The following is a 20,192-nucleotide window of genomic DNA, read 5'->3' as shown; positions in this document are numbered from 1 at the left end:
GAAAAATGAATATTCAAGCAAGTTTTCCTATCATGGTTCATTGAATCTCAAGCCCAACCTTCTGGTTTCATTTATTGAACCAAATATATGTCATCAACATGGTTGATTCTTCTAGCCCTCAGCCAAACCATTTTTTTTCTGATTCTTCTACTAAAAAAAAAAAAAAGATTGTGATACAGAGCAGGACGGGTAAGACCAATTCCCTCCATGAAGAGGCAACTGGTGGATTATAATAGGGGTTATTGTTATCTGGCTAACCAGGGTGTACTTAGCAGTCATTGGGAGGTTCAATGCTGCTGGTGAGAGTTCACTAATTACTCCCAGGGCTATGGTTTACCACCATGCTCCATTTCACTTGCCTGTGTCTCTGCATTTACTTGTACTACCTTTAGCTAAAGGCCAGACTTTGCTTCCTATAATAACCAAAGTTATTTTAGATGTCCTGCTCCTTGCAGATGTAGTCAATGAGTTACACTTTATGTTGTTTTATCTCTTCCATTGCTATGTTTCAGTTTTCCTGAAAACTTGTCTCTGTCTTATGGAATGCAATTTATATCCTCAGCAAATAGCCACCTTAGCCTAGCAACCTGATATTTTTCTTACGGTATCCCTGAAGCTTCAGCTTTGGTAGAACCCGTTTGGGGGAGTCCTCTCTGCCTTATCTCACTGCAGTTAAGTCAATTCCATGTGAATTTCATCGCTTTCAAATACAATAGTAATTTCAATTTCTGCTGAGCCAGGAGTCTTTCAGTTGCAAGTAAGAGAAATCCATTACAAACTAGCTTATGCAAAATGAGAACGTTGGGCTCCTATAACTGAAAAGGCCAGAGATATCTAGCTTCCTGTCCCAGTGGTCCTGAGTGCTCCCCAGATGTCATCACGGGACTGAGAGAACTGAGATTCCATCACTTGACCTTCCACTCCTCTCTTGTCTTGCTGACTTGTACTCACTCTGTGCTGGGAACAATGGCCCTGAGCAGATTCAGGTGAGGGGGATCCTCGTAACTAATGAGGCCAGAAAGGCAGAGATTCTTCTGCTTCTAGTTATCATATTAGCCTGTCCAAAAGGACTTTGCTGTAGTTTGAATTACAGAAACCAATTCCCCTTTATCAGTCACACTCCTGTGGGTATTGGAGTACGTGGTCCAGCCTGCTCATTTGCACCCTTTCCCAGAGTGGGACCCAGCTCCACAGTGATCACATCTACCAGGTGAGAAGCATGCCCCCAAATTGTGAGGCAAAGGACATGAATTGTGAGACTTACAGTAGGAGTGGGGAAGTATATTTCTAGAGTTATAGGGACATCTATGTAAATAAGAACCAACAAAAAAAAAAAAATTAAGTGTTGCCTCTGGAAACTGGGAAAAAATGCAAGAGACAGAGTGGGGGTCTTTGCTTTATAAGTCCATCTAGTGATAGTGGACATATTACTGTGTGTATGAGCTACCTGGATAAACATTTTAAAGTAGAAATAATAAATGGGAGACTTGGGCATTTGCTGGATCAAATAGGCATTCGTATAGTCAGATCCAAGTAAGCACATAACCTTCTATTTCCCAATGCTAAATTTGATAAACATTGGAGGAATTTAAGACCTATGTAATTTAAAGCAAAATGTAAATTTGAATTTTGATTTTGGCTTTTAGTTTTGCCAGGGGCAGCACTTTAATATAAAGCAAAGCTCATTCTAAACTCTGATCAAGAAGGTATGAAAGTAGAGAATGAATCAATCCCAATTAGGATTACAGTTGTAAAAAATATACAAGATACAAGAAAATTAAATTCAATGATATATTAAAAATGATCTGCAGATACTAAGTAGTATTCAAGTCAAGAATGCATGGTTAATGTTATATTTAGAAATCTTTTTCTGTAACACAACAAAATGACAGATATTGAACTCTCTCAGAAGTCATTACATTCTATTACATGCTTTCCTTGATTTTAAAAAACTTGCAAAAATCTTCAAAGGTAGAACACAATGATACTTCCCTTTCAAACAAGAAATATATACCTTCAGTTATTATCATTTTATGACAGGATGTTGGAGATAATAGTACTTTAAAATTTTAGTACCAATAATGATTATTTTAAATGGTTAAGGAATATATAGTCAATTAATAAGATATAAAATTAATATAGAACATATGACCATTACAAGCAGAAAGAAAAAATAATAGATTCAGATAATGCAATTTCTGTCTGCAAAACCCAGAAAAATAACAAAAATTGGATCAAATTTAAATTTTGAAATATAAAAATTATTTTAAGTCAGAACTCAGTATCTAAAATGGTCATGTGTTAGAAATTAATTTAGAATTTTGGTACATTTTTATGGTTCTAATTATTTTTATTTTTAAATCTGCATCAAAAATAAATCCATGTAAATGCTGTAATTCGAGGCAGTTCACATCCTTAATGAAGTTACCTGGGGTACTTGTTAATAGGATTTTTATTTTCTCAATTGCAGCTGCATTTGGCTACATTTTCTGGATTATTTCTTAAATTACAGCACAAGTAACAAAAATTCTTTGAGCATCTTAAGCTCAAAATCTTACATCCTGTCTAAAAATTTTTATGCATATATTTTGAAATGCAAAGTCAAGCACTCTACTTTCTCATATTCTTCTCTCTTTTTCTTGAGTGTAAGATGCTGGATTTTTGCTGCTTAAATGTTTCGTGAGCATTCCCCTGATAACAGTCTACTTAAAACATGTTCTAGAATTGTAGACAGTCTTTTTTGCTAGTCTAATAGAAGCTAATACAGGCATGCAATTAACTAAAATCACGATAGGCCTTTGTAAATGCAGCATTTTTAAACGATGAAATGTATTTTTCAAGGTCTCCTTTTTACGTGACCTGAACTGTGATATTTAGAAATTTGTAGTGTGGCCTGTATGGCTGGCTCTTTAAACTGGTACATTTGAGTTGAGCAGTAATAGATATTTTAAAACTCTGACAGAAAACCTATACGAAGAAGCACACTGGAAGCTGCAAGTGTGATAAGAAAAAACAACCGCTTCAGAAAGCAGGGATTGCCGCACTGCAAAGGTTGGCTGCAGCCACCCCTTGTGCAGAAATGCCAGACTGGCTCCAGTGCACCTGCGGAAAATGTCAAGGGGCAATTCTAGGGGGGAATTACTATTACATTTAGAATTCAGTGCTGCATTTCACGTGGAGAAATGGGAAAAGCTATTTCCAACAGGTTGGATAAGAGGGGAGTGTGCGTGCCTTAATGCATGTCACTCACTCGAGGGTCAGGACTTTGGATTGAAAGTCAAAGAAAAAAGGGGGATTACCCGTAAAGAGAAATTACAGACCAGCTTTACCCAGGTTTGCTAAAGAAAGGGACAACACCATGATAAAAGCTTAACAAACTTATTCAAACAGCTTCTCGATAAGCACTTTCTAGTTGTGCACTGCAGGGGGAATCTACTGCCACCATATGACAAAGCTCTTGGAAAAGAAACTTGAAGATTTAAGAAGTTAAAAAATAAACTCTGAGAAGCTAAAGGAATATTTGAATATTCAATATCTATCAGCTTATTTAGTATATGCCTGCTATTGAAGTAGGTACTGAATGGATACCAAAGAATCCTAGGACCCTTCAGTGTGGCAGAAACACACTGTTATTTGGAAACACAAGTTATTTCTGAAGCAATAAAGCAAAAATGCAAGGTGAGTGATGAGAACAATAATTAAATCCAGAGGTGGGAAAATGAATCCAGAGTGTGGGAGGCTGTAGGAGGCACTGCCTAAAAGAGAACTGCTGTGAGGATGTTTTCATGGAAAGTTGATTTGTTCGTGGGTTGACTTTATTGGTTTTAGGAATTTGTTTTAATATATTCTTTTCTGCAATAAAATTATCTGTGGCCTGTATAAGAAAACACAGAAATATTTAGTGACAAAATATTTTATTCACATATCAAGTAATAGGATGTATTTTGTATATCGTAGCAAACTTTTTATTTTAGAACCCTAAGGTTTACAGAAAAATTACAACGATAATGCAGAAAGTTTCTGAATACCTTATATCCACTTTCCCTTATTAGCATCTCACTTTGCTTCCGTCACAAGAAGGGAGCAGCCATTGACACGTTGTTATTAACAACAGTGTATACTTCATTCAGACTTCCTTGTTTTTTCTGATATCCTTTTTCAGTTTCAGAACCCCACCAGGATCCCACATCATATTCACATCATGTCTCCTTAAGCTCCTCTTGGCTGTGACAGTTTCTCAGACTTGTCTTGTTTTGATGGCCTGAACACTTCTCAGGAGTACCGGTCAAGTGTCTTACAGAATGGTCCTCTACTGAATTTGTCAGGCGTTTTTCTCATGATTAGAAGGTGGTTGTGGATTCTGGTGAAAAGACTGCTGAGGTTAAATGCCATTTCCATTACATTGCATCAAAGTTATGTACGGTCAGCCGTCTGTGTGACTATGATGTCACCCTTCATCACCCAGCTGCAGCAGGGCTCCTCAGGATTCTCCACTGTGAAGTTACTCTTTGCTTGTCCCTTTCCATTCTACGCTCTCTGAAAAGACATCCGCTATGCATAGGCCACCCATAAGGAGTGGTAATGTGCTCTTCTGCTTCTGGGTAGAGTATCCACACGCATCATTTGGACTTCTGTGCAGGAAATTTATCTATTCTGACCCATCTATTTCTTGTTTAATATTTTATTTATTTAATTACATAACCATTTTTAATACGTTGTATCACATTCAACACAATTTTTCTTTAATTATTTCAGCTTTGGCCATAGGGAGTTCTTTCTATTGGATCCTGGGTACTTAACATGCCCCCCCATCATTGTGGGGGTTTGTTTTGTTTTGTATAGATAGATACACAGAACAAGGTGTAGATACTGCTGTAAAGTTCAATGGGTTTTGACAAATTCATGTCTCATTTAGCCACTGATACAATATGATAGAGAATATTTTCTCTTATGGAAAACATCCTGGCTCTGTGCTTCAGTTATTTATTTAATTACTTCCCTGCTCTGGACTTCCGAAAACCACTGATCTGTTTACCATCTATTTTGTCTTTTCCAGAACTTCATATAAGTGGAATACCATAGAAAATTGCTTTTTTCAGAATGATTTCTTTTACTTAGCAACATGCTTTTACAACTCATCCATATCTTTGCGTAGCTTGGTAACTCATCCCACATTTGTTGCAGAGTAATATCTCGCAGCTAGTTTATCCATTTGCATCTTGGTTGTTTTCAGTCTTTGGAGATTATAAATAAAGCTGCTAGAAACATTCACATATAGGTTTTTGTGGGGACATACATTTTCACATCAATTCGGTAAATGCCTGGGAACACAATTGCTGAATTGTATGGTGAGACTCTATTTAGTTTTGTGAAAAACCACCAAACTTTCTTCCAAAGTGACTGTGGCATTTTGCCCTCAGATGACGGATGAATGAGATTTTGTGTTGCTTCCCATCCTTGCTAGTATTTAGTACTTTACAAATCCCCACCCGGCTCTTTTGGCCCTTCCAGTAAATGTGTAGTGGTATCTCAGTGTTGTTTATTTTTCCGAATGACATATGATCTCAGGTGTACTTTCATGTCCTTATTTATCTGTACGTCTTCTTTGATGAGGTATCTGTTCAGATCTATTGCTCACACAATTATGTTGTTTTATTTCTTAACTGTTGAGGCTCATGAGACCTGTGCATATTTTGGACATAAACTCTATGCCAGGTAGGTGTTCTGCAAATATTTTCACCTATGTATTTATTCTCGTATCACTCTATGTAACAGATATGTTATAAATTACTGAATGGTTTTCATTAATCAATGCACAAACTTCTACCACTTGATTACCTGTAAGGCAAGCCCAGTTCAAACTATTGATTAAATATTTTGGCAGAAAGGAGAGAAGGAAAGAAAGAGGAAATCAGCAGATACATTGCATTTTTAATGCCTTGGAATTATTACCTGTATATCTCACCAGGCTCTCTTACAGGGGCCTGCAGAAGCCAGTAGTAAACAAAGTTGAACAGGACCTCAACCAACCATTCTTAGCATCTAAATAAACAATTTATTGAGAATGTCCCAACCCCAAAAGGGACTGACTTCACCCAGGTGCTGCAAGATGGTGGACATGGCTCCCAAGAAAGCTTCACTACATGATCCAAGAACAGAAAGACAACATAGGAAGACCTTTGTCTATGCTCAAATTTGGGGCCAAGTTCCCACCACTCATAGGCTCCAAGCCTGCACCAAGTGAGACCTGGACTGATGGAGAAGCAAGACCTTTGTGTATACCTCTGACTCTAATAGTGTGTCTGTGTCCTCTGGATCATCCCGATATTACCTGTATATCCGTGATCTAAGTTTTCCAATAAGTTTTGGGGTTGGTAAGCTTCTGTCAAGATGCGTTGCTGCTAGTGGGATATAAAACAAAGCTAACTGGAAAGGCAGAGTATGTCTTTTCTGGATTTGATTATTATACTGAGTCAGTTTCCCCAATTCTGGGTCACCCAAATGTGGCAGTGATGTCCTATGACTTCATATCTGGAAAATATTGGCTTGATTTGTATTTTATGAAACGTTAAAGCTCAAAGATATCCTCACATTCCAGGAGCCTCATCACGGAGCTCCTGCTTCGCTGAATTGAAGGTTAGATCGTTTTGCTGTCCAGAACATTCATTCTTGCTTCATACAAGCAGAGCTCAGGTGGCGAGCAAAACTCCTTTCCCTGATTTATACAAGGAAAAAATAAACAACAAGCAGCACCACAACCACATACTAACTAAGCATTCTGGAGAGGAGCTGGTTTTGTTGAAGGTGGCAGGACTTGGAGTGAATTTATACAACAGCAAGAAAATCAATTTAAGTATCAGACATCCTTTGCCTTTACAGCCCTTTTAACACCCAGGAACCAGGATATTTTACTGTCATGTCAGCTAAGGTGTGGCCTCCCCACTCTCTTAATACGGTGTTGGCTTCCCATGCCTGCTTCTCTGTTCTTTGATTTTCTTTCTCCTTCTTCACTCACCGCCTCCCATGGGTCCCCACCAACGCTACTAAATTTTTCATCTTCTATTATGCAGCAAAAGTCAGCTCACATCTCTAGGATCATGCTTTCATCTCTAAATCACTCGAATAAGCTCAGCAGAACAAAAACACCTTTTATTCATCATATCAGGAACATAACGAACCAGCGGAAACCCAAAGTTACCTCTAACTGGCTACTTCAACAGGGTCCTTCCTCCTTGGGAGGCATTTGTGGGTTTGAATATGTTTTCTTCACAGAAGAAAACGTATTTGTGTTGGCAGTAGCAGATTTGTTTAAAGTGAGCTGAGATGCAGCTTCACTCCCTCTGTGTCTCTGTCCTCTAAATGGAAGATCCTAAAGGCAACAGCACTAATGCGCTTTGGGAAGCTCGGGTGAGGGTGCTGCTCTCTGTTCCTCCGCGAGGGGGCACTAGGTCAGTTCCCGGCACCCTATTTATTTTCCTGTGGTCTCATGGGTGTCCAGAAACCCACGCACTTATTTCCAAGGCAAAAATATCCTTTTGCTGTGTTGAATCTCAAAACTGTTTCTTCTGGTTGTCTTCTCTCGTGAATGAAAACGTACCCTCTTTTAATCATCCTAGAACGGCTCAAAGACTCAGGTTACTGATGGCAATGTTCTGTGGTTTCCAAAACACTCATATAACTACACACACACACACACACACACACGGGCACACACACACACACACGCACACACTTCAGTTATTTCAATGAAAGTGCTAAAGAAAGTGACATTAACCTGTGAGCTAAAATTGCTTTTTATTAAAAGCAAAAGGAAGTTTAAGCAACGGTGTACAGTACCAGTATAATTTTCAATCATATAAGTTAAAGCAACTGTGTACAGTAACAGTTCAATTTTTAATCATCTGAATGAAGATGTCATCATTTTAGTTCTAAAATGTTCATTGATGGATAACTTTAAACAGTGCTGTGAATTTAAAACATTTATTAGATTTCTAAATTTAAATTAGTATTTGGTTCCAGGATTTAAATTCTTGCATAGAGTAAGGCATGACTGTGTAATATATCACACGACAATTCAAAGAAAAAAAAATGTTTTCGCATCTGCCATAGTAATTGCTCTGAAAATTATAATACAAAGAAGCTGTTACTGAAGAATATTTATGGATAGGAAAACAACATAAGGCTTTCAGGATGGCCAACTTTTGCCAGAGACTCTATTTACACATATAAATCTACTATTAACACCAACTAAAAGCAGCTAAATTCATGAGGATAAAGTCTGCATCTTTTCCTATGTTATTATTGCATAACCAGTGAATTTGAATGTTCCCTAAGAGGAAGCAGTCTGTGAGATATTGTCACCTTTCCCTGTTACTGTGTACTGAAAGGTAGAATATACAGCAAGTATTTGTAAATATTTCTATACTTATTATCCTATTAGGTTGGAGATATGAAAAAGCAAAAATATGTTTTAAAATGCAGAATTGAGTATTATGCACCTATTAAAATCTTAGGTTTGAGAGAAGATTCACAGTTTTCCAAATATAAACAACAGGAACAACTTAACTATTAAATGAACAAGTAAACTATTGCATCAAAAGAAAATTAGGCTGGATGTGGTGGCTCATGCCTGTAATCCCAGCATTTTGGGAGGTCAAGGCAGGCAGATCACTTGTGATCAGGAGCTCAAGACCAGTCTGGGCAACATAGTGAAATGCTGTCTCTACTGAAAATACAGAAATTAGCCAGTCATTGTGCCCTTTGCCTATAATTCCAGCTACTCAGGAGGCTGAGGCGGGAGAATCCCTCTAACCCTGGAGACAGGGTTTGGAGTGAGCCCAGATCATGCCACTGCAGTCCAGCCTGAGCAACAGAGGAAGACTCAGTCTCAAAATAAAAAATAAGAAAATTAGCACAATTATAGCACATTACAAGTGAAATTCATTGGGGGGTAAAACAAACTATGCCAGAAAAAAACTTAAAATGTCTACAGAAGTAGGGAAGAAAATAAAGTCATTGAAGGAAGCTGAAAATGTTCCCCGGTCAGTGGCCTTTAAAATGGCCATTTTGCTGACCACCTGAAGTAATTATGAAATATTACTGGATGTGCAATCATGTCAGTGGGAGCAGCATCTAATTATTTAGGCACATGTGCTGAAGACTGAGTACTCATTGCAAATCCAGGCTCTGACAGTAGCTTTCAACATTGAGCAAGCTGTACATCCCCTTGCATCCTTACTAAGTATAGGAGATGACAGTGCCCCTCACTGGAGGTTGGGGCACAGACGGGATAATGTCATGTATGTAAAATAATTGCATTAATACCTGGCTCCTGGTATCATATGCTCAGTAAAACTGTTACTATTTTTGTGGAAATGCAATATTTTGTACTTGCAATTGACATAAAATGCCTCAAGCAATTTGACAAAGGAGTTTTTATTAAAAATCTAGTCATCGCTTTTTCTTGTTTGGTTGTTCTCATTCCTTATGAATAACTCATTCAGTCCCAGATGTTTACTGAGGGCACTTGGTAGGCCATGTGGACGTCACCAAACTGGAACATTGAATTTGTCTCAATCAAGACACATTATAAAATTGAGAATAAAAAGAAAAAAACAGGTCTAATTCAAGAGTTCATCCAACTGATCATGACCTAAAGAAGGCAGTTTAGTCTAGCAACCTCAGTCTCATGAATCACACCACTCACATACAGAAATAGTTGTTGATTCCAGGATTGCAGATACTATAGATACAACATTCCAACTACTTAGCTTTCAAGGATTCATATTTTAATTTGAACCACAGTACCACAGTATAATTTGGTTTCATCTCCTTTATATATAAATAATTTTTATTATAAATCTAATATTTATAATGTAGATATGTGTTTCTTGGACCAAAATTAGATGTTTCTGTTAACCCAAAATTCCCATCTTAATAACCTTCTAAGCTTCCTAATGCCCCCCTCCACAGGAAACAGCTATCAGTTGGACATTCCTAAGGGAAAACTGCAGGAGAGTGGGACTTTCTGCTGATACAGAAATACTGTATAGAGCTCTTGGGCTGCTGCTGAAGAAGAAAGATTTGCTGAATTTCAGTGGTTATTCTCACATTGTGAAGTTAATTGTAGAAGGAAGATAATGACATTTATTTTATTACATTTAACTTATCACTTTGCAGAAGTTTTGACAGGAAATAGATTCCATGTGCTTGATGGGAGGCATCAGGAGAAGGTCAGGACAGAATGGGGGTGAGTAGCAGCAGTGCTTGGCCATAGGGTTAGTGGGGAAAACATGATTCCTTCTTCGTGCATGAAGTAGTGGTATGGTGATATCCAAAAACACTATCTGCTTGTTAACATATGTACATTTGGGACGCTTTGGAAAACAAATTTAAATTGTTTTAGGTGTCAAAGGCAGAAAAAGCTAAAATCTAAATATTCTCATTCTTCTGGTTATGTCTTCGTATCATAAAGACAAATAATTGTTACTCTTAACAAAAATGGAACTACTTAGAGAAATAAGAAGTGAGCTAACACTGATTAATGATAATTTATTTTTTTAAAATAATTTTAGAAAATAATTTTATTAGAGACAGGGTCTTACCACATTGCCAAGGCAGGACTGGAACTCCGGGGCCCAAGTGATCCTACCTCAGCCGCCTAGCGAGCTAGGACTACAGGTGCACACCACCAGGCTCAGATATTGCTTTATTTTATGGAGGAAGAAAATAAAATAGAGAAAAAAATAGAAGAAGTAAACAGAGGGTGTCATAACTTGAATTTCTTTAAATATTCATTTCGTATCAAACCACAAACACTGTCATGAAATTTGCATATTTGGTATTTTAATTTTGTTGATGTTTATTCCTCAATTAATTTATACTTTTGCTTATTTCTAAAATTGGCACTGTGTTTTATATGCAGTTGAGTTATTGTATAAATACAAAATTTTGGGAAACTATATTTGCTTTAAAACTGTCGTTGCTGTTGTGGGTTCTCTCTGTTAGTTTCTATCTTATGCCTTTTGCTATTTTTGAAAGCCTATTTTTATTTTTACTTAAAAATATAAAGATGGATAACTCTTGCTTAATAGAGGAATACATTCATAAGTATTTAATAATAGTTACAGCAAAACAGTTAATATTTAATGTATCCATGGTAGCAATCTAATTAACTATAAATGAGGACTGACATAATACATGCTATAAAAATTTGTATACTGCAGAATAAACTCAGACAATATACCGTACTTGAAAACACTGAAGAATTCAAGACATCAGTAAAAGTGCTTACTTTATCATGACAAATAGGTATGTCACATCATGTCATAACCTTAAAGGGTTGATGGCTACAAGGAAATATATCATTTATATCCCCTTTCTATTAGACTTGACATTTGGGAAGTGGCAAATATATCTTTCATGTGAAAACTATGATGGCAAAGATTTTCCATCATAAAACAAGTGTGAGGTTGACATTGTTATTTCTTTTGAGAGGACTAAAACCATCTATTCATCTGGATCCAGCAAATGTTAAGATACAAACATGAAAAGCACAAAAGCACTGATAAATTGCTGGGCAGTGATTTCCTCTCCATTACACAGAATAGACTTGAGATGAGTGTCATTGCAGCTCAGCAAGCATAACTACAAAAGGAACGATAATTAATTTTTTTAAAGTTAAACACATTTTTTACAAAGCAAATTCTGGCGGGTGGGGGGCGGAAACGTTGAAAGAATTTTGAAGTGGCCACCAGACCCCTCCTTGGAAAAGCATCTGAGGAAGTGCGGAATGGCAGGGGTGGCTGTTGGCCGGGGCGTTCCACCTTGACCTGTGCCTTAGTGGGGCCATTTTCATTGGTCTGATGATTTCTGAATTTTGCTTGTCTCTGTGTACTGGTGGCTGTCTCTGGCACCTGCAAGATGCATCCTATATGTGATTGAGACTTTTATTCAGCACCTTTCTATAGGACTGCCAGTTAAATAGGTCACCAAATTGAAAGGACAAGCAAATAGAAGAAAAGCGGGGAAACAACAAAGGAAAGCAACAGAAGCCATCTAGAAACAGATCAAATCGTGACTTAATGGATTTTGATTAAGAAACGCTTTCATGTTCCAGCAAAATTTATCAACTGTGCTACTTCTGTTGGCTTTAATACACTACATTGGGACAGAGTTTTTGTCTAACTTTTACATGTAACAGTGAAATTTATTTAAAGAAGCTAAATGTTACAGAGATAAGTGCAGCTACAAATTCCATACATTCACATTGTTGTTAACTTATATATGGATAAATATATCAAATACAAAGTAGTATTTACCTGAAATCTCACCACCAGACAGAGGTCTTAGTAATTTTGGTATGATTACACACACATATACACACACAGAGTAGGACTGGGACTCACAATCAGAACCTTAATGTGCAAAAATATGTGTAATTTCATAAATATGTTCAACTTTCTTATGAGCTCCTATAACTTCTCAATAGTAAAACTACCTAATTTTCTTCAAGCTAATTTAGTCATTTCCAAATTAAATCTTAGTCTTGTCTGTTAATTTGCCTGTTGACTAAACAGCCAATTTTTCCTGATTTTTTTCTTTCTTTTGTTTTATTCTTTTGGCCTTCTCTCCTGGTGCATTCCAGGTAGGCTCACATATCACTTTGTAAGAGCAAAGAGTAAGGAGCTCACACTGCCTCTGTGCAGGAATGCACATGTGTTCTCAGAGGTGCTGGTGCCCTGGCTGCAGGGGAAGCTATTCCTGTTGCTGTTGTGGCTATAAGAACCAGAGTTGAGGTTGAGAAACTGGCTGATCAGTCAGGAGATGGCCAGAGCATCATAAGCTTATTCTTTGGCAGACGCAGGACAAATATATCTGACCACAGTTGTGGCTCTCTGCTTTGCCTGCTGAGCAGGTATGGATTTCATCTGTATTCCCTAGCCAAGAGTCTTGTCACCAATAACTGTCCAGGTTAAGACCTTGTGATCACGAATGCCTCATCAACCTTTAGCGTCTTGAGAATACACTTCCTCGTGGTCCTGCTATCCCTTCCTGTTTCACACACTGACATTCCACTCAATTTACGTACACATCTCATGTATTATTATCTAATTTTCCATCTATTCCCTATATTTAACACTTCTTATGAGTTTCATCCATACTGCTTGTCTCTTTGATGGCAGAGGTGAACTTTGTCAGCAAGTTCAGCAAACATACATGATGATTAACTTCTTAGCTAAATGTTTCTCTGATACTAGCCCACTGATACATTTCTGAAGATTGTAAGGTTTAAAACATGTTCTCACTATTTTTAATTTTTGGAAAAATACTTGCAATCCTCTTCAAAGTTACAATTTATGATAAATGGTGACAGAATGTCAAAATATATCAAAATTGAAAATGTTGACAGCTACATTGGCCCACCTCTGTGGCCCACAAGAAAAGTGTTTCCTTTATGAAGGCTGAGACAACTCATGAGCTCAGGAAATAAAAGCTACTAAATGGAGGAAATGCTCAATTCAAATGCTTTTCTTACTGAACGTGTAAATATTTCAACTCAAATGTTTATACATATATATTTGATTATCCCCTTTCAGAAAACCTATTCTTCATATATACTCTTATTTCACAACAAAATTTGGCAGAAATGTTATCTATTTGTTCTTCAGTCGGCTGATTCAGCAAATTTTGAGGTTTTGTAAAATTATAGACCTCTCAAATTAATTACATTTAGCCAGAAAACATAAATTATTAAATTAATTATAAGCATTCTATCAGAAAATTGTTCCTACAGATTCCAAACTGTTCTTTAAAAAAATAATATACTGGGTGTATATCCAGAGGACTATAAATCATTCTACTATAAGGACACATGCACACGAATGTTCATTGCAGCACTGTTGACAATAGCAAAGACCTGGAACCAACCCAAATGTCCATTGATGATAGACTGGACAGGGAAAATGTGGCACATATACACCATGGAATATTATGCAGCCATCAAAAACGATGAGTTCATGTCCTTTGTAGGGACATGGATGAACCTGGAGAACATCATTCTCAGCAAACTGACCCAAGAACAGAAAATGAAATACCACATGTTCTTACTCATAGGCAGGTGTTGAACAATGAGAGCACATGGACACAGGGAGAGGAGCACTACACACTGGGGTCTGTTGGGGGGAATAGGGGAGGGATAGCCTGGGGTGGGGTGTTGGGGAGAGATAGCATGGGGAGAAATGCCAGATATAGGTGAAGGGGAGGAAGGCAGCAAATCACACTGCCACGTGTGTACCTACACAACTATCTTGCATGTTTTCACATGTGCCCCAAAACCTAAAGTGTAATAAAAATAAATAAATAATAATAATAATACTTGTCTTTCACCTGTGCTATATAACTTAATTGGTTCAGTTCCTCTGTTGCTTTGTGTTGTTTTTTTTCTGAGGTGGGATTTCACTCTGTCACCCAGGCTGGGGTGCAGTGTTGTGATCATGACTTATGCCTAGGCTCAGGTGCTTATTTCACCTCAGCCTCCCAAGAAACTGGGACTACAGGCACACATCAACATGCCTGACTAATTATTTTTTTCTTTTTCTTTTTTTATAGGAAACTCCTGGACATAAGTCATCTGCTCTCCTCGGCCTCCTAAAGTCCTGGGATTACAGGTGTGAGCCATGGTGCCTGACCTTCTGCTGCTTTTTTTTTTTCAGATAAATTTTAGTGCTTCCTCTTTTTGATATTTGTTTTCAATATTTACACTTTTCTAAAGCTGCAAGTATATGGGCTTTTGGTTATTTAATAATATTACTACAGTTTCTCCACAGAATTTAAATAGTATGCAACCCAATTTTTGAAGACTTTTATTAAATACGGTCCAATGCCATTGTAGACACCTATACATGAATAGGTAAGTCATATCTATCTACCTATCTATCTATCTGTCTATCTATCTATCTATTCATCTATATGACAGTGTAAGTTTCATTATATGCATTTGGTAGTTGTGTAGTTGAGCTACAATAAATGTGTGTGTGTAACATATTTATATAAACTGTGGGGTTTTTATTGATAGAATTATCAATAAAAGTTCTGTGTAGCTAGTTTGGACACAGAATGAATTATATCTTTATAAGAACCAATTCAAGTGCATATCTGCTCCAGAAGTTTTTTAATATAATAAGAAAAACATTTATTTTATGATGATTTGAATAACTGAGACACATTTGTTTTTAAATATATATATATTGAAGTTTTTGTCTGAATTTACAATTGCAATATCATTCACAATGATATTTATTATTTCACTTCAGACAGAACAAACACCAAAAAACTTTCTTGAATCACCTGAGAAAAAAATGAAAGCATTATTAGAATCAACTGACATTCTATTTGAAGCAACTGATGACGCCCGTATAAAAGTTATCATTTAACTCTGCTTTTTTTATAGTAATGGAGCCTACACAATAACAGGCCCTGTTTTTCTTTTATACCCGCTCAAGAACACTTAGAATAAAAAATCAGCAACATTAATCTAGAAGAGTACTGCACAGGCCCCAGCAAACGTGTCTCTTATAAGAAGAGCATGCTGGGGCCTTTCTCATACAACTAAGTGTGCACCAGCATAGGCAGAGGGAATGACAGGCACCTAATTGCACATGGCTGCCTCCTGCAGCCACTAGGTTAACAGCCTATAACAACTTACTTGAATTCAACAACATAATACTGTGTGTGTGTGTGTGTGTGTGTGTGTGTGTGTGTGTGTGTATTTAATATACAACAAATGCTAATATGAATAGAACCTGGAACAGCAAAGGTAAACCATGATATAGAGTCACTCTAGTTTTAATGAACATGAGCAGATGTTGTATCTGGGGCCCTATATAAAGCTGCCATCTTGATAAGAACTGAAATACAAATAAGAATAATAAGAAATAGTAATAATCCCACAAAGAAAGGGACCAGGGAAACCTGCCCATCTCAGCCTTGGGTGGATAAGGGGAAACAATCTCTACTGGGGAGCCACACCACAGCCTTATACAAGGTTGGAGCATGAATTCACAACACCTGTGTGATCTCAACAAGCAAACAAACAAAACTAGCAAAACAAATAAACCATTTAATGTAAAAACAGATCCAAATTGTTATTTTCCAAATGTAGCCAACAAGAAGAAATTTTCTCAACCCATTTCTTAAACCATTTATACATAAAAATGATACAGCTTAAGAGTTCACAATTAAAAATCACAAGAATTATAAATCAGATATGGATAGTCATCATCAACAGCAAAATCCAGCTTTTTTAATGCCCACAGATTTTGGAATTATAAAGTATAGAATTATAGAATATAGAATTATGAAATATGGAATAAAATATATATTACATATATACATATGTAGTTAATGTTTATTTGTAAATAAAAGAGAAAATGAAAACATTAAATTAGAGATAATAAAAGATGCCCAGGAAGAATGGGAAAATTACTAAATAAACTGTATTGAAATGGGAAATGTGAGAATTGACATTGTATTTTCAATGGACATGTTAAACAACAAAATACATACATATAAGAAAAATCAATGGACAGGAATACACACCCATTGGGGAAAAATACCCAGAATGTAACACAGAGAGACAAGGAGGTGAAACAGAACACAGAATACAAAAATATAACATGCAACTTATCAATTTCCTGCAGAAAGGGACACAGACATTGAAGGGAGATAGGGGACAAAGAGATAATGACTAAAATTTTTCTAGAAGTAAATATGGAAAAATTCACTTTGGAGATATTAAATATGTTAAATTTTATATATTTGAAACTTGAAGTAATTGCAGGAATAGGTAGACAGATCATTGAAACAGAAGTATAAAATAGCCTCATTCTTGTATGAAAACGTGAAATATAACAGAGAGGGTTTTGCAGATCGGTGGGGACAGGATGGGCTGCCTCAGTAATGATGTGACATTTACTTCTCCATTAAATCCAAAACAGGTCACAAGCATTAGACCGTCACAATCACTTAACTTTATGGGAAAAGAGAAAGTGAATGTAGACCCATGGCTAACAAAATACCTAAAAATATATTCAGGGGAATAAAGCCAGAAAGGTAATTGTACCATTATGCATTTTACTACTATTCTGAGAAGTGAGATAGGAAAACATATAACTGGTCCTGTAAAGCATACCTAGAAATGCGCAAGGTGCAAATGTTTCCTTCAGGTAAGACTTCAGGGTTGACAAGGCATTAGCCTAGCAGAGACAGCAGAGCAGGGTGCAGAGTCTTCCTGGGAGAGGGATGGACACGTGCAGGCTGTCACTGGGGAGGAGTGAAACACATACATGAGCCAGAAAGTGTTTATTTTTTAAATGTTGTGTCCATTTGATAAGCTGTAAGAACTGAACGACTTTATTTGTACTTTACTGATTCCTCATGCTTTTCATATATCTCTGAGTCATTTACATTTCTTTTTTGGTTCTGAAATAACTCTTTCTGATCCTACTCTTTTTCCAATATTTCAAGAAGAAGACAAACATTTAATATAACAGTCAGATATAAGAAGGGATGCCCTTTTTTGAGAGTTTGGGGTTGACCACTGAAGATGTCAGGACACTCTGCTGGCATGATTCGCATCTCTAAGTGTGAAGGACCAGTAAGAGATCATTTCCAGAAACTATAACAAACAAGGGTTTATCAAACAGATGGTTCTCTGAGTTTGAGTTTATGAAGTTGAAGGTGGTCAGCAAACTAGAAAATTCAGCTTGAAATTCTAGTTAGGTATATGAGATTTGAACGGGGCATTGAGAATTAGAAACAGTTAAAACATGTTTTGAACTTTGATTTGATTATTAGTTTCACCGGTGTTTTATCATTGCTGTCTTCCTATTATCCTAGACTTGCTTGATTTCTAAACATGGCAACATCTTCTTGAAGAATATTGTGTTGAGCAATTGTATTAGTTGACTAGGGCTGCCATTAAAGATACTATAAGTTGGATGACTTTAAAAAAACAGACATTTATTTCTCATGATTCTAGAGGCTGAAAGTCTGAGATTAAAGTATTGGCAGAATGGTCGTTCTCTGAACAGCCATAATCAACAGAAGTAGTTACAGTAGAAATAGAAGTTCAAGCCCCAGATTTCATGTGGGGGTTAACTACAAGTCTGCCAGTATTTGTGCACTAGTTCATGTGTTTTTAGATGTTAAGTTTTATTTTTTAATAGATTTACCATTTTATATACTGCCATAATTTTTTTGTGTTAGTCTATGTTCTCTTCAGTAGGTACATTTTGAGTTTATCACTAAACTATTCCACTTCCAAAAACTCATCTGCTATAGCATTAAAGAAAACACAAGTACTTATCATGTGCTTTTAGAAAAAAAATCTTGCCAGGCACCATGGCTCATGCCTGTAATTCCTGCACTTTAGGAAGCTGAGGAGGGTGGATTTCTTGTTTACCCTGGGCAAGATGGCAAAACCCCATCTCTATCAAAAACACACACACGTGCATGCACACACACACACAGACACACACACACACACACACACACACACACAAAGCCAGGCGTGGTGTGTGCCTGCGGTCCCAGTTATTTGGGAGACTGAGGTGGGAGGATCAATTGAACCCAAGAATTTGAAGCTGCAGTAAGCCTTTATAGCACCACTGCATTCCAGTCTGGATGATAGAGCAAGACCCTGTAGAAAGAAAGGAAGAGAGAGAGAGAGACAGAAAGAGAGAGAGAGAGAGAGGAAGGAAAGAAAGAAAGAGAAAGAAAAAAGAGAAAGAAAACGAGAGAAAGAAAGGAAGGAAGGAAGGAAAGGAAAGAAAGGAGAAAAAGAGAGAGGAAAGAATGAAGAAAGAAAGAGAAAGAAAGAAAGAAAATTGTATTCTATTATGAAGTAAGTTAATGCAATCATTATGATTAAATAGCTCAGAAGTTCCTGTAGAATACACCCCTTTCTGATTCAATAGGTAATACAAATGTTTTTCATGAATTTACTCAACAAATACATATTCGGTCTACATTCCACGCTAAATTTGCTTTTAAATAATTCATCCCTTTAAAACGTTTTTTATATTTTATATTAACAAAGGTAGAGCTGCAGAACCAATTCTTAATTATTCCATTCACACTGCCTTTTCTTCACTGGTTGGAGGAAAAAAGTGAAAATAACACAAATACTTCAAAAATATTTCCTTCTGCAATGCATTATATTTGAGGGTGGAAATGTGGCATAGATAGTTAATGGGCAAATCTGTCAAAACTCTTTTTGTTAAAGAAACTACAAAGTCAGAACAAGCAGAGGGATCAGTAATATTAGCACAGGAAAGCGAAAACCTTCCTGGCTCAAAACCTTTCACCAGCAGGGGCACAATGTGGGTGACAATAGCATAATTGTCCCCTCAAGACTGAGTCCTTCTGCATATGTTTGGAGCCCATTGTCCAGGTAAGTGCTAGAACCCCTCACCTGCCCAGGAGCACACGTCCATCATGGACTTAGCCAGGGCAAGCCTCAGTGTTGTGGTAGCATCCACAGGGAGCTCAAGGTTGAGCATACCTGCTCCACAGCACGCTGACCCCAGGGTGCACAGCAGAACAGAGGCTATAAATTGGACGTGGTTGACATCCCTGGAAGAGGCTTTAGACCCTCTACAGTTGTTCTTCTTTTACTTCCCAGTACAACTCTTGAAGTAGGTGTTATACCATTGGATGTATGTACCCCAATGCATTCATGTTAAAACTTCTCATTACTTGGCATTTATAGATTATAATGCATTACCTCTGAAACTGACTGCACATAAACAAGTTTTACTTCACTAGCTTGTTAATTGACTCAAAGACTCATCAATTAAGACATTAAGCCATTTCTTGTTCATAACTTCAGACTCTACCTGGGAAGCACTTGGAAATGCTCAGGTCTCCCAGGCAAACAATTGCCACTCCTAAATCATGTTTTTTGTCACATTTCAAGATTCTATTTGCAGAATCAGCAGTGCATCCTAAAAGGGTATTAAAAAAAATCACAGTTTTTAACATTAATTCAAGTTAGCATATCTAGCCTGTTTTTGGCAATAATCTGATTATTGCTTACTGGCTATAGCGATTTCCAATACCAATCCCCAGACCTATTATTTCCTCTGGTATTTTCTTTTGCCTATGTAAATACATCAATTTCATGGGAGTAT

This window comes from Callithrix jacchus, chromosome 11 (assembly GCF_049354715.1).
Source record: "Callithrix jacchus isolate 240 chromosome 11, calJac240_pri, whole genome shotgun sequence".
In the NCBI taxonomy this organism is placed as follows: Eukaryota; Metazoa; Chordata; class Mammalia; order Primates; family Cebidae; genus Callithrix; species Callithrix jacchus.
Note: the sequence above shows the minus strand (reverse complement) of the source record.